Source organism: Pleurodeles waltl, chromosome 10 (genome assembly GCF_031143425.1).
Source record: "Pleurodeles waltl isolate 20211129_DDA chromosome 10, aPleWal1.hap1.20221129, whole genome shotgun sequence".
NCBI classification, from domain to species: domain Eukaryota; kingdom Metazoa; phylum Chordata; class Amphibia; order Caudata; family Salamandridae; genus Pleurodeles; species Pleurodeles waltl.
The window spans coordinates 30,146,792-30,161,653 of record NC_090449.1 but is presented as its reverse complement, the minus strand read 5'-3'; the positions used below and the strand labels follow the sequence as shown (position 1 = coordinate 30,161,653).

General features: G+C 46.6%; 1 protein-coding gene across 1 annotated transcript in view; it reads right to left on the bottom strand.

The window, feature by feature from the left end:
- The window catches only part of LOC138260972 (vacuolar fusion protein MON1 homolog B-like), a 141,906-nt gene extending 131,004 nt beyond the window's left edge, over nucleotides 1-10,902 (bottom strand). Inside the window, exon 1 of the mRNA XM_069209535.1 lies at nucleotides 10,644-10,902. The gene's annotated coding sequence lies outside the window, so the exon portion shown is untranslated. The remainder of the gene's footprint in view (nucleotides 1-10,643) is intronic.
- Between the last annotated feature and the right edge of the window lie 3,960 nt (nucleotides 10,903-14,862).

Genomic DNA, 14,862 nt, shown 5'->3' with positions numbered 1-14,862 from the left:
TTTGGCTCAATATCTCCCTGGCAAAAAATTGAAGTCCCTAGTTTTTGCTCTATTTCTCGTGAATCACACTATGGAACTGGGTCCTTCACACTGGTACCCTACAAAGTCCAATGTTTTATCATGTCTCCTTGACTAGTCTGGTTTTAGATCTAGCTTAAAAAAAAATGTCAAGTGCAATCGCCTACCACTGGATCTGTTTCGTACATTATGACATGTTCCTGTTTTTTTCACTGCTTCTTCAGCTATTTAACAAAATGTTCGCAAATTGTTGCACCAAAAATCCCCATGTTGTACCTTCCTTCCCCTGCATAACATCCAAAGGACGTTCATTATTTACAACTTTCTCTTGGATATCATGGAAAAGGACCCTATTCTAAACCGATTTCTTTAAGATGTCACCCGATAATCTAATCTTTTTGATCATGTGTTGCCTGGACTATATCTACAAGATCTGGTTTTTCGTGGATCATCATGTTTTGGTTGATGTCCGAGATGTGCTGAAATCACGCAAGTGCCAGTGACTAGCCACAAAGAAAATGGGACTAAATGCGTTTGGGCTGGTACATAATCCTACTAGCCACTGTTGAACCTTTAAGCTACAATGAAGTAGTACAGTCTCGTCTGCATAACAGGCCATCTCTTACAAGCTCGTCAGTAATGAAAAGGACCATTTGTCGTTAAATGCAAAAACATACATTTCTTACCTAAACTTAATCAAATCGTTTTACATCTGATGACTTCCCATCAGGCATTAGACTTCATGGTTTCGCTAGTTATAACTCTTTTAGGACTTAAATGCTGTGATCATAATTCCAGTCATAGCGATTGAGTGTAAGTAAACACTTTTGGATACATAAATGAACAAAGCAGATATGTGAAGCTGGTAACTCAGCAAGATAGTTCTACTGTAGAAGAGACGGGTGTGACAACTACTGTCATAGCAAACAAAAGAAGTAATGTGGTCCTCGGTAAACAAGCTATTACTCGCAGTAAGGATTTCCACACTCCAGATTTGTGCTTCGTTCAAGAATCTAAAAGAAACACTGTAAAATATTTTACATCAGCTGAATAAGCAATTGAAGAAGTGTAGTGAGTGAATAAGCCTGACCTTCTCTGGAAAGTGGTTAATACTACCTTCATTTAACAAAGGGAGTAATTCATGCATTTTACAACAAAAGCATTCAAATACACGCAGGCTGAACATACATAGGAATTACATGCATTTCTGAAGGGAAACTCTCAGATATGTGTCCATACTCAAGGGTCTGGCACAGGCCCCAGGAGCATTATTTCTCCATTGTGGGAATGGACAAAGATCCCTCTGCCCACCCAGCTCTGGAAGTACCCAAGGCCTTTGCCCCACAGCCTATGGAGGATTCCCTTCCACCACGTGTGTGTCTATCCTCCACGCCTTGTGACAAAGCAGCACCGAATGCCTCACTCTCAGTTGGGTGCAGAGTGAAGTATTTGTGCCCAGTTTTGCACGTTGTGACTGTTATGTGATGAATGCAAATACCACTCACTCCTGAAGCATCCCCTGGAAATCCTACATTAAAAAAACTGTTGTGTTTATTACTGTCTGTTGTCTACTGTAAGAGTATTACATCGGGTGCCACTTTGCATCTGATATCAAGCACAAGAGTTATTTGTTCGGAGGTGTTTCTGCTCTATGATCATGGGTTTGTTGCTATAACACTGTGGGTCTTTACCTGCTGGAGACTTCAAGGTGCAGTGACAGGTGTACTGTTAACTTCTTAGTTCTGGAAGCATCTGTCCTAGTCATAAAAGAGCCGTGACCGGCATGACAGTCACTCAAAGCTCCTGGCAGTGTCTCTGAAATGCCCCCAGTTCTTCTTTACAAGTTTCTAATGGACTTTGACTGGTGCATTGGTAATGCATTCTGCCTTTTGTCCTCATCCTTAGAAATTTTTTACTGACAGGCAGCTCAGTGAATGTTAAATTTATCCATTGGGATCTGCCATAAGGCTTCAAAGCTTGTCTCCTTTTCAGGTCAAAACCTACCAGACAGCACAGCTGTTTGGTTTTCTAACAACATCTTGGGGACATTCGGAAAACTTCCCTGGGAATACAATCCATCCGCTGCTCAGCACTGGCTGTGTGGTTCGTAACTCACATTTCCTTGCTTTCTATTTGCTGGCTCTACTTATTTTAGGCTGCCCAGCATGAGTTTGTCCCTTGTGTTGCCCAAGCCTTACTTACTGTATCCTTCCAAGTGCTCCCTTTCTGTTGACAGGCCTTTAAAACTTGTTCTTATCTTGTCACATTTGCTGTTGATTCAAAGACAGAGGTCAAATGTCAGTCTCTCTTTGCGGCTGCCTGGTGTTTACTTTTCTTTCTCTGACTTCAAAGTGAGAGGATGTATGTGACAATCATGCAGACTACTGGGGGTAGGTCTGAAGTGTGTTGGAAACAAATATTGTATTACTATCACAACAGATCAATACACTAGATGATGACATTTCCATACCTTCTAGTTTATGTGCTGTACACTTTTACCAATAAAACTATATTTCTGTGCAAATGTAATGGTCATTTCAATTGGAGAGGTACTGTCTGTCATGGACGTGCACTACCACACCATGCATACTCCAATTTATCCTACTCAACACCACTGCACTCTACAACACTCTACACTACACCACTCCACTCGTCACCCCACACTGCTTCACTGCACTCTACTCATCACCACTGCATTCTATGGCAACGTACTCTGCCTCACTCTACACCACTGCTATCTACCCTGCACCACTCCACTGTACTGTGCTCCACTTTATTCTACTCTGAAACAATCTACTCTGCACCACTCCACTCTTTCCTACTCGGTACCACTCTACTCTAAACACTGCACTCCATCCCAATGCACTCTACACCACTTTACTAAAAACAGTGCACTCTATACCACTGCACTTTATGCCACACCTCTGCAGCACTGCAATCTATGCCACTACACTCTGCAACACACTATGTCATTGCACTGTACTCTGTCACTGCACTGTACACCACTCTGTTCTACTCTGCACCACTGTACTCTAGGCCACTGCTCTCACTGCCACTCTACACCACTATATTCTACTGCACTCTACGCCAATGTTCTCTATGCCACTGTACTATAGACTACTACACACTATGACAGTCTACTCTGCAACACTGCACTCCATCACTGAACTCTATGCCACTCTACTCTATGCTACTAAAGTCTATGCCGATGCAGTCTACTCTGCACTGCTCTAAGCCACTCTGTGCCAATGCATTCTAAGCCACTACACTCTACTCTGCACCACTCCACACTACGCCACTGCAATGTATGCCAATACACTTAAAGCCATTCTAATCTATTTTATACCACACTGCGTTCCTCCCCACTCTGCACTATTTCACTCTACGCCATTGGTCTCTACTCCACTGCACTTAAAACAACACACTCTGCGCCACTGCACTGTACGCCATTCCATTCTACTCTGCAACACTGTACTCTTTGCCACTTTACTTTGCGCTCCTCTACCCTAAGCCACTGCGCTCTACATCAATGCACTCTATGCCACTTGTAGGAAAGTACCATCTTGCCTGGCATGTTACCCCCATATTTCACTGTATATATGTTGTTTTAGTTGTATGTGTCACTGGGACCCTGCCAGCCAGGGCCCCAGTGCTCATAAGTGTGCCCTGTATGTGTTCCCTGTGTGAGGACTAACTGTCTCACTGGGGCTCTGCTATCCAGAACCTCAGTGGTTATGCTCTCTCATTTCTTTCCAAATTGTCACTAACAGGCTAGTGACCAATTTAACCAATTTACATTGGCATACTGGAACACCCTTATAATTCCCTAGTATATGGTACTGAGGTACCCAGGGTATTGGGGTTCCAGGAGATCCCTATGGGCTGCAGCATTTCTTTTGCCACCCATAGGGAGATCTGACAATTCTTACACAGGCCTGCCAGTGCAGCCTGAGTGAAATAACGTCCACGTTATTTCACAGCCATTTACCACTGCGCTTAAGTAACTTATAAGTCACCTATATGTCTAACCTTTACCTGGTAAAGGTTGGGTGCTAAGTTACTTAGTGTGTGGGCACCCTGTCACTAGCCAAGGTGCTCCAACATTGTTCAGGGCAAATTCCCCGGACTTTGTGAGTGCGGGGACACCATTACACGCGTGCACTATACATATGTCACGACATATGTATAGCGTCACAATGGTAACTCCGAACATGGCCATGTAACATGTCTAAGATCATGGAATTGTCACCCCAATGCCATTCTGGTATTGGGGAGACAATTCCATGATCCCCCGAGTCTCTAGCTCAGACCTGGGTACTGCCAAACTACCTTTCCCGGGGTTTCACTGCAGCTGCTGCCAACCCCTCAGACAGGTTTCTGCCCTCCTGGGGTCCAGCCAGGCTTGGCCCAGGAAGGTAGAACAAAGGACTTCCTTAGAGAGAGGGTGTTACACCCTCTCCCTTTGGAAAAAGGTGTCAGGGCTGGGGAGGAGTAGCCTCCCCCAGCCTCTGGAAATGCTTTGATGGGCACAGATGGTGCCCATCTCTGCATAAGCCAGTCTACACCGGTTCAGGGATCCCCCAGCCCTGCTCTGGCGTGAAACTGGACAAAGGAAAGGGGAGTGACCACTCCCCTGACCTGCACCTCCCCTGGGAGGTGCCCAGAGCTCCTCCAGTGTGCTCCAGACCTCTGCCATCTTGGAAACAGAGGTGCTGCTGGCACACTGGGCTGCTCTGAGTGGCCAGTGCCAGCAGGTGACGTCAGAGACTCCTTTTGATAGGCTCCTTCAGGTGTTGCTAGCCTATCCTCTCTCCTAAGTAGCCAAACCTCCTTTTCCGGCTATTTAGGGTCTCTGCTTTGGGGAATTCTTTAGATAACGAATGCAAGAGCTCATCAGAGGTCCTCTGCATCTCACTCTTCACCTTCTGCCAAGGAATCGACTGCTGACCGCGCTGGAAGCCTGCAAAACTGCAACAAAGTAGCAAAGACGACTACTGCGACCTTGTAACGCTGATCCTGCCGCCTTCTCGACTGTTTTCCTGGTGGTGCATGCTGTGGGGGTAGTCTGCCTCCTCTCTGCACTAGAAGCTCCAAAGAAATCTCCCGTGGGTCGACGGAATCTTCCCCCTGCAACCGCAGGCACCAAAGAACTGCATCACCGGTCCTCTGGGTCTCCTCTCAGCACGACGAGCGAGGTCCCTTGAACTCAGCAACTCTGTCCAAGTGACTCCCACAGTCCAGTGACTCTTCAGTCCAAGTTTGGTGGAGGTAAGTCCTTGCCTCCCCACGCTAGACTGCATTGCTGGGAACCGCGTGTTTTGCAGCTACTCCGGCTCCTGTGCACTCTTCCAGGATTTCCTTTGTGCACAGCCAAGCCTGGGTCCCCGGCACTCTAACCTGCAGTGCACGACCTCCTGAGTTGTCCTCCGGCATCGTGGGACCCTCTTTTGTGACTTCGGGTGAGCGCTGGTTCACTCCACTTCGTAGTGCCTGTTTCGGCACTTCTGCGGGTGCTGCTTGCTTCTGAAAGGGCTCCTTGTCTTTCTGGGCACCACCTCTGTCCCCTCACGCAATTGGCGACATCCTGGTCCCTCCTGGGCCACAGCAGCATCCAAAAACCCTAACAGCGACCCTTGCAGCTAACAAGGCTTGTTTGCGGTCTTTCTGCACGGAAACACCTCTGCACGACTCTTCACGACGTGGGACATCCATCCTCCAAAGGGGAAGTTTCTAGCCCTTGTCGTTCTTGCAGAAATCCACAGCTTCTACCATCCGGTGGCAGCTTCTTTGCACCCACAGCTGGCATTTCCTGGGCATCTGCCCACTCCCGACTTGATCGTGACTTTTGGACTTGGTCCCCTTGTTCCACAGGTACTCTCAGCAGGAAATCCATCGTTGTTGCATTGCTGGGGTTGGTCTTCCTTGCAGAATTCCCGTATCACGACTTCTCGGCTCTTTGGGGAACTTAGGTGCACTTTGCACCCACTTTTCAGGGTCTTGGGGTGGGCTATTTTTCTAACCCTCACTGTTTTCTTACAGTCCCAGCGACCCTCTACAAGGTCACATAGGTTTGGGGTCCATTCGTGGTTCGCATTACACTTCTAGATTATATGGTTTGTGTTGCCCCTATCCCTATGCGCCCCCATTGCATTCTATTGTGACTATACATTGTTTGCACTGTTTTCTATTGCTATTACTGCATATTTTGGTATTGTGTACATATATCTTGTGTATATTTGCTATCCTCATACTGAGGGTACTCACTGAGATACTTTGGCATATTGTCATAAAAATAAAGTACCTTTATTTTTAGTATATCTGTGTATTGTGTTTTCTTATGATATTGTGCATATGACACTAGTGGTACTGTAGGAGCTTCACTCGTCTCCTAGTTCAGCCTAAGCTGCTCTGCTAAGCTACCTTTTCTATCAGCCTAAGCTGCTAAACACCCCTCTACACTAATAAGGGATACCTGGACCTGGTGCAAGGTGTAAGTACCCCTTGGTACACACTACAAGCCAGGCCAGCCTCCTACACCACTCTACTCTGCAATACTGCACTCTGGACTGCAAGGTGTGTTTTATTTATAAATCTCTGGAGGGTTTCTGCACCAGTTATTAATGCCCATCGCAGAACGAGACTTTCACTTCCTTATATAAGCAGCATATGTGAATGACTGTTGAACATTTGAAATCACACATTTTGCGGTTTTTGCCACAAACACAAAACGTTGAAACTTGAGGGATGAGGAGAGATGCAAAGCCTGATTAGGAGAAAAGAACACTAACCTGCAGGGCACTGGCCTGGAGGATGGGGAATGGGCAGCACCTACGTGTGAACGGGTATTAACCGACTGAATGTGGTCAGAGACGCCCAGTCAGACAGGATGCTGCCTGTACTGTTACGGCAGCGGGGTCATCACAACATGAAGTTCTGCACCAAACACCAATGTGATCTCAGTGATACACAAACTGATGAGCATTCCCACCATCAAAGCACTGGGGGTAAATGCGCGTCAGGCAGGATGCTGCATGTACTGTTTAGGGTACAGTGGGAAGCATGTAATGCCTTCCCGCCCGCTGGATCATCACAACATGAAGTTCTGCACCAAACACGAATGTGATCTCAGTGATAGACAAACTGATAACCCGTTCCCACCATCGAAGCACTGGTGATAAATGCAAATTTCGACAGGATGCTGCCTGTACTGTTTAGGGTGTAGGGAGAAGTACGTAATGCCTTAGGGCTGCCGATTCATCACAACACCAAGTTCTACACCAAACACAAATGTGACTTCAGTGATGCACAAACAGATAACCGAATACCAATATCAAAGCACTGGTGATAAATGCAGAGTCAGACAAGGTGCTGCCTGCACCGTTTAGGGTATAAAGAGAAGTATGTAGTGCCTTAGGGCAGCAGGTCATCACACATGAAGTTCTACTTCCATTTACCTTCTTCCTGTCTCTCCAGCCAAAAATGAAAATGTTGCCATTTAGGCTTCTTATTTAAATCTGCCATGCTAATTCCATAGGACACCACTTTCACCACCCCACCATAAAGAGTTGCTGGTTGGCTAACATAATTCCCATATCGAGACAGACACGGAGGAGTAACCAACAAAATAAACTAGAAGGGTCACTAAAACATATCAAGAGTGTTCAAACAATCATAATATGTTTGGTATTAGACTGTAATGCTCAGAACAGCCCCAAGAGGACATCACAATGAAAACAGCGTTTGTACGAAACATGGTCATGTTACCACATAGTTAGACCCTACAGGACATAACGACATTAAAATAAAATGACTGAAAGTAGTGCAGTGTAAGCTTATATTTGGCCCCTAGACGGCATAGTGCATTATACATTTCAGGGCTAGCAGGCCTACTACAATGATATTACAAACAAGATCCTGAAAACACAAGCTACTCTCAGCTGTAAAACAAAAGTTACAGCCATGAGAGAGGTTAAAAGGACACTGAATAGAGGGGGGGTTATTATTATGGGGTCCCTGCTAGCCTAGTGTGGGGACCCATAGATACCTAAACAAAAAAAATGTGTGTCATTGTCATGCTGAATGTTTTGGTGGTGGCCTGATTGTCCTAGGACCACCACAGGCTGGGTTATGGGGAAAAATGAAATGAAAAAGAATGCCCTGCAAAGAATTGTGGGGCGAATTTTCCTGAGTGCAGTGAATATTGTAGTACTGACTCTCCTGCTGTGCCGGGTGAGCTGGTTGCGGATTTCTGTGTTTTTAGTAGAGCATTTGATGGGGTTTGTGCTGTCGGCGCTGTGAGCGATGCTAGGGACATGGCTGCCATGGAGACAAAAGAAAAAAATAGTTCACCCAGGCTGAAGTATATCGGCAATCGTGCAATAATACATGTAACAGGTTCAATCTGCAAGGCGGTAACAAAACCGCACCAAGGTGGGATAAACACAAAGCAATTACCAATGATATCAAGAAATTTTTGAAAGGCAAGCCCACGAACAAGTGAAAGTGATGAGCATGGTTAAAAGCCCATAATACTTACAACAGGTCAAAGCGGTTGCGCCCTCGACCTGAAAACAAATGTTGAGTCTGGGCAAATGATTACAGAGCACTTCTTTTAAATCACTGATTTGAATTCCTACACTGTTATCTTGTAACAAGAACCCTTTTTTAGCAAGTGTGAAAAAATGACCTAATTTTTCTAAAATAGCAAATTCACAAAATAACACTCTGGCCTTCTATTAATCTTCAACCTTACCACTAAAAAATGCAAATCTACTAGAGAGAGAAATTTGAGGGATATCATGTAGAACGTGAGATGTTCTTCTAACTATATTATTTTTTCATGTAAAACAATGTTTGCTCTAAATAATTGCATAGTGATATCAGCGGAGGGGTGGGGGGCTACAGGCACTCCACTTCGTAAGCAGACTGTCACTTAAAGTATGTCAGAATGGTACTAGGATCACCACTAGACCGCCCTAATGTGCCTCTTAAAAGATGACTTCATGGTTCGAGGTCACTTGAAATCAAAGTTGCCCTTTACATGCCATGTTATGTTATCATCATATGTGTAGTGCCTTTCTAACGTCTGTATCGCCTCGTAGCACTTCCAAAGTCGGTGCACTGTTTGCAGAAGAGCTTCGGATTGAACGTGGACCAGCCGTATGGAGGTCTGGCATCACTGAAGATCTGTGTGTAGTCTGACGAGTACAGTGTTTGTTGATGGGTGTATGTGTTCACTGGGATTAATCCAGTGTGTCGGATCCTGTAAGGGGGCGCTGTAGTGTCCTCTGAACGCGGGCATGTGGGCCGCAAGAGTTGGCCATTTCTTTCTTTCAACTGGGTGAACTGTTGCCCACCGCTGGGCCACAGTGTCTGTACCGCTGGGCAGCCTGGTCTGAGAACTACACAGCTGTGTTGCCAGGTTGTGCATTTGGTGGGATTATAGGTTTTGAGAAACATACTCTCTTGGTTCTATAAAGAGGAGTATTTGGTTTCTGCAGAAGACAGTGACAACGAAGTCTACCGCTCAGAGGGCAACAGTCAGGTGACAGAGCTCTAGAATGGGACATGGATCCGTGTGAATTAAAGTCACATGTGGCCTTGCAGCCCAGCACGGTAACGTGCTGCGTTCAAGGCCGGTGTCAGCTTGTGTCACGGCGGAATAACTAGACTACCGAACTACAAACCTTACATTTCTTAAGTGTCAGGCGTGTCTAAAATGTTATCATGAAGGCTACGATGTTTATTTTTATACATTTCCTCATCTAGTTATCTATTTATTTACTGTTCACCTCACATTTGTTTATGTTGCATTATGTGAAAAAAATGAATTTGCAACTAGTGAATTTTCACATTTAACTACTAAGACTACACTCACTATTGAATGCCTGTCAGGCTCCAGCACCATGAGCACCTTTCAATGCAGTACGTTATCCTCCTCAGTAAACATCAGCATTGTACTGCGAACACGTGTACTCGTCGGTTGTTTAAGGAAATGCCATTATTTGAAACCCTTGCCTCCATTTGCACAGATACGAGCCTAGCAGTTACGGTTGACAGCACAGTCTCCTAAAATAACGAATGTTAGTATTTTTCCATTGAATACAAATAAATACAAACTTTGTAATACGTTATTTCCCATCTGTACTTAGTGTAGAAAGAGCTGCAGAAAACGTAGAGCCTCTTTTATGGCCCAGATCTGTTTCAGCTTTGCATGCCAGCACTTGTGGCCCTGGGTTTGCAAAAAGAAAGCAAAAGTACAGCAGGAGGACAGAATGCCTAGAAAAGGCCAGATGTGAGAGAACCACCTGTAACTGAGGGGGAGTCTGAGATTGCTACCGAGGTGAGGCATACTCCAAAAATGCACATGATGGGGCCGAGCACAAAATACGCCTGCAGCTTCTGGGGCACCCACAATCGACACAGCAGGTTTTAGCTATGCATTCTGTAACCTGGAACCCCGAAGTGACAATGGCATAAACAGAGCTACAAGTACCTCAGTGCACAGGGACAAGCTGGCCTCGATACACCCTCAGGCGGGGGAAACCTGAGACCTCAGTATTGATCTTGCAGCTCATCAGCTGATCCGGCAGCTGACCGCCCGCCCGCGCAACCAGGAGATTTACCTGCCGGGAAGTTCCTTGTTTGACGTCACCGCTCGGGCGAAATGTCTGGGACGCTCACAAGCCGGGTCTGTCGCTTCTTTCCGTGGCCGTCGCAACCCCCTTTCTCCCCCCCCCCCCCCTGCTTCTTCCAGATAACTTGTTGACAGCCTGACATCGGTCAGCGAAGCCCGTCCGCTTCTGCTCAGTGCACCGACCCTTCCCGATCACCGGCGAATGAAAAAAACACAAACAGCGAAAACAAACGGGCGGCACTTCCGCCACCAGCAGTGGCAGGGTCTGGTGGGCGGGGTCTGGTAAGAGTGACCGCGACTTCACCCAATGAACGTTTGGGATTTTGACACTTGCCCGGAGGAAGGCGAACTGGATTATGACGTTGCCATAGCTGCCCTGTTGGAATGGGCAAATGTTCTTTTTCCGTCATTGGTTCGCAAGAGAACTATTCTCATTACCAGAGACGCGCAAACATGGCGGCCATTTTACAACGGTATTCCCCTGAGTTAATTTATGGAAAATATCTATCCCGCGTTTAACATTCTGGGTTCCAAAAATGAACTACAATGCGAAAATAGTGCTGAAAAGTGTCACCGCTGAGAGCCATAATACTAGTAAGAGCAGAATGAGCATTCATTATTTTCTAAAGCAACAGACTGCTTCTAAAGTAGAAATTGGGACTTGCCTGGGTCGTATTTAGGGTTGGCATCTTTGCAAGAGAAAAAGACCGACCATTTGTTGTTGTTTTAAGAGTCTGCGTCGGTCAGATAAAAACAGGACTATAAACAAAATCGTATTTATTCATTTGAAACATAACTTTTCTTTGTTTACTTTAATTAGTGATCATTAATCATTAACGCAGCTCTAGAACATATGTAAAAGGATTCTCTTATTATAGCTGCTGTTTGAAGTATGTAGAGATAAGGCCAAAAATACCTTCTAAAGGTGATTTTGCTTATTTTTGTAGTGGCCAGGACATCAAAATACCAGTGGTGCTGCTAGAAAACCAGACAGATGGCAACCCCAGTTGTGTTACATATTCTCCAACATTCTCTATGTCACAAAGTCCTTATCAGAGCAACCAAAGGTCAGAAAGCATATCCCAATGTCCACTCATCTTGACTGCCCTTCCATTCATTCCCTTGAGAAATGGAAATGGCAATCCACAAATACATTAACCTCTTGGCTGGTGTCGCATCTTCCCCAGCCCAGGAGCATGCACGCCAAACACAGAGCTTGTAGTCAACGTCTTTATTCCTCAACGTACAACATTCACCTAAATTCTCCTTATCCCATAACCAGTAATGACCACACCTTAACACCTTCCAGAATGATTGCATAATCCCTTAATTGAATCCACCCCGGCCGGCCAGGTCCTAATGCTCACAGTCCTAAAACCTTACATCTCCCACTTTCTTAAACAAAAAGGCACAAAAAAAAATGAATAGCAGCATTAAATTTCTTCGAACAGCCATCTAAGAGGTAATAAAGTTCAGCCAGACCGTGTGATATGAGGTGTTAGAAATGGGGTCTCTAGTTGGCAGTCGGTTTGCACCCTGTCCAAGCAGGGACCCTCACTCTAGTTAGGATAAGGGAGATACCCGCTCAGATAACCCCTGCTCACCCCCTTGGTAGCTTGGCACGAGCAGTCAGGCTTATCTCAGAAGCAATGTGTAAAGCATTTGCACATAACACACAGTAATAAGTGAAAACACTCCAAAAGGACACCACACCAGTTTTAGAAAAATAGCCAATATTTATCTATATAAAACAAGACCAAATACGATAAGAATCCAACATACAGTAAGAAAAATATGAATTATGCAAGATTTACTCAAAACTACAGTTCCTCGAAGTCGATAGCTCCACCTGGGGCTATCACGGCGTCGTGATCAACAAAGCCAACAGTTCAGGCTGGCCGCGGCATTGCGGGCCAGCTACGGTGTCGAGAAGACCCGCAAACAGTACCTTGGATTTGCAGGGCGTCGTGATCCTCGTGGTGAGCTCAGGAGAGCGGCGTCGCTGGCGTCGGTTTCGGAGTCGGTGCAGGAGTCGTTAAGCCCTTGAAGTCACACACTTCGGGGATCGAACTCCGGGCTGATGAAATCAGGTGCGCTGGCGTGGATGGTGTCGGGGCTGCGGTGCGAAGCGGGGCAGTGCAATGTGCGGTGTCCACAGGTCACGGTGCAGGCAGCGCCATCGTCATTGTGGAAGCGCTGTCGTCGGTAGGCCCAAGCCAGCAGTGCGGGACGGGACAATGCTTTGTGACCCTCACAAGTGGTGTCCACAGGCCACGGTGCAGGCAAGGATGCCTGGTGACGACACTGGAGCTGATGGTGCTGGTGTCGGTGGACCGGGGCTGTGGCGTGGGACGGGACGGTGCTTTGTGCTCCTCACTAGCGGTGTCCACAGGCTACGGTGCAGGCAGCGGCGCCGGTGTCAGGAGGAGCGACGTCGTCAGGGATGCCCAGGCTGCGGTGTGAGCAGGTGACGCCGGAGTGCAGGGCCCGCAGGTCGCGGTGCAAGCAGCAGCTCGGTGAAGTCGCCTGATGACGGCGTCGGTGAGACCAGGATCGCGGTGCGAAGCGGGGCAAAGCAACTCCGTGCGACGGCAGCAGGTCACGGTGCAGGCCAGCGGCATCGTTGGCGGCATCACAGTGGTTTCTCCTCTTGAACAGCACAAAACACACAGTTCCCAGTGCTGCAGGTCGAGGAAACTGAAGTCTTTGGTGTCCCTGAGACTTCCAACAGGAGGCAAGCTCTATTCCAAGCCCTTGGAGAATTTTCTCAAGCAGGACACACAGCAAAGTTCACCCTTTGCACTCTTTTCAGGCAGAAGCAGCAACTGCAGGCCAGTCCAGCAAAGCAACACAGCAAATGGACAGTACTCCTCCTTCAGCTCTTCTCCTGGGCAGAGGTTCCTCTTGGTTCCAGAAAGATTCTAAAAGTCTGGGGTTTTGGGTCTGCTTCTTATACCCAGTTCTGCCTTTGAAGTTTGCAAACTTCAAAGCAAAGTCTCAAGTGTTTGCAAGATCCTTCCTTGTCCAGGCCAGGCCCCAGACACTCACCAGGGGGTCGGAGACGGCATTGTGTGAGGGCAGGCACAGTCCTTTCAGGTGTGAGTGACCACTCCTCCCCTCCAGCACAGATGGGTAATCAAGATATGCAGGCTACACCCCAGCCCCCTTTGTGTCACTGTCTAGAGGAGAGGTGTGAACAGCCCAACTGTCAAACTGACCCAGACAGGGAATCCACAAACAGGCAGAGTACAGAATGGATTAAGCAAGAAAATGCCTACTTTCTAAAAGTTGCATTTTCAAACGCACAATCTTAAAATCAACTTTACTAAAAGATGTATTTTTAAATTGTGAGCTCAGAGACCCCAAGCTCCACATGTCCACCCCCCCCCCAAAGGGAATCTACACTTTAATCAGATTTAAAGGTAGCCCCCATGTTAACCTATGAGAGGGACAGGCCTTGCAACAGTGAAAAACGAATTTAGCAATATTTCACTGTCATGACATATAAAACACATTACTATATGTCCTACCTTAACCATACACTGCACCCTGCCGTTGGGGCTACCTAGGGCCTACCTTAGGGTGCCTTACATGTAAGAAAAGGGAAGGTTTAGGCCTGGCAAGTGGGTACACTTACCAAGTCAAAGTTACAGTCAAAACTGCACTCACAGACACTGCAGTAGCAGGTCTGAGACATGATTAAAGAGCGACTTATGTGGGTGGAACAACCAGTGCTGCAGGCCCACTAGTAGCATTTGTTTTACAGGGCCTGGGCACCTCTAGTGCACTTTACTAGGGACTTACCAGTAAACCAAATATGCCAATCATGGATAAATCAATCAACAGTACAATTTGTATAGGGAGCAGTTGCACTTTAGCACTGATTAGCAGTGGTAAAGTGCGCACAGACAATAAACCAGCAAAAACAGACCTGAAATAATAGGAGGAAGAAGGCAAAACATTTGGGGATAACCCTGCAAAAAGGGACATTTCCAACATGAGGTAATTGAGCTGTACCTGGGGTGGACTCTGAGGGCACAGGGTTTGATGTTTGATCAGAGCTTTCAGGTGGAACAGCCTCACCTGGAGTTGCAGGGATCGACAATTGGCTAGACAGATGTTTAAAATGTGACAAGTCCCTTGTAATCAGTGCTTGAAATGGAAAAATAGAAGTGCAGGTACCCTGCAGCAGAGTACCTGCTTATGGC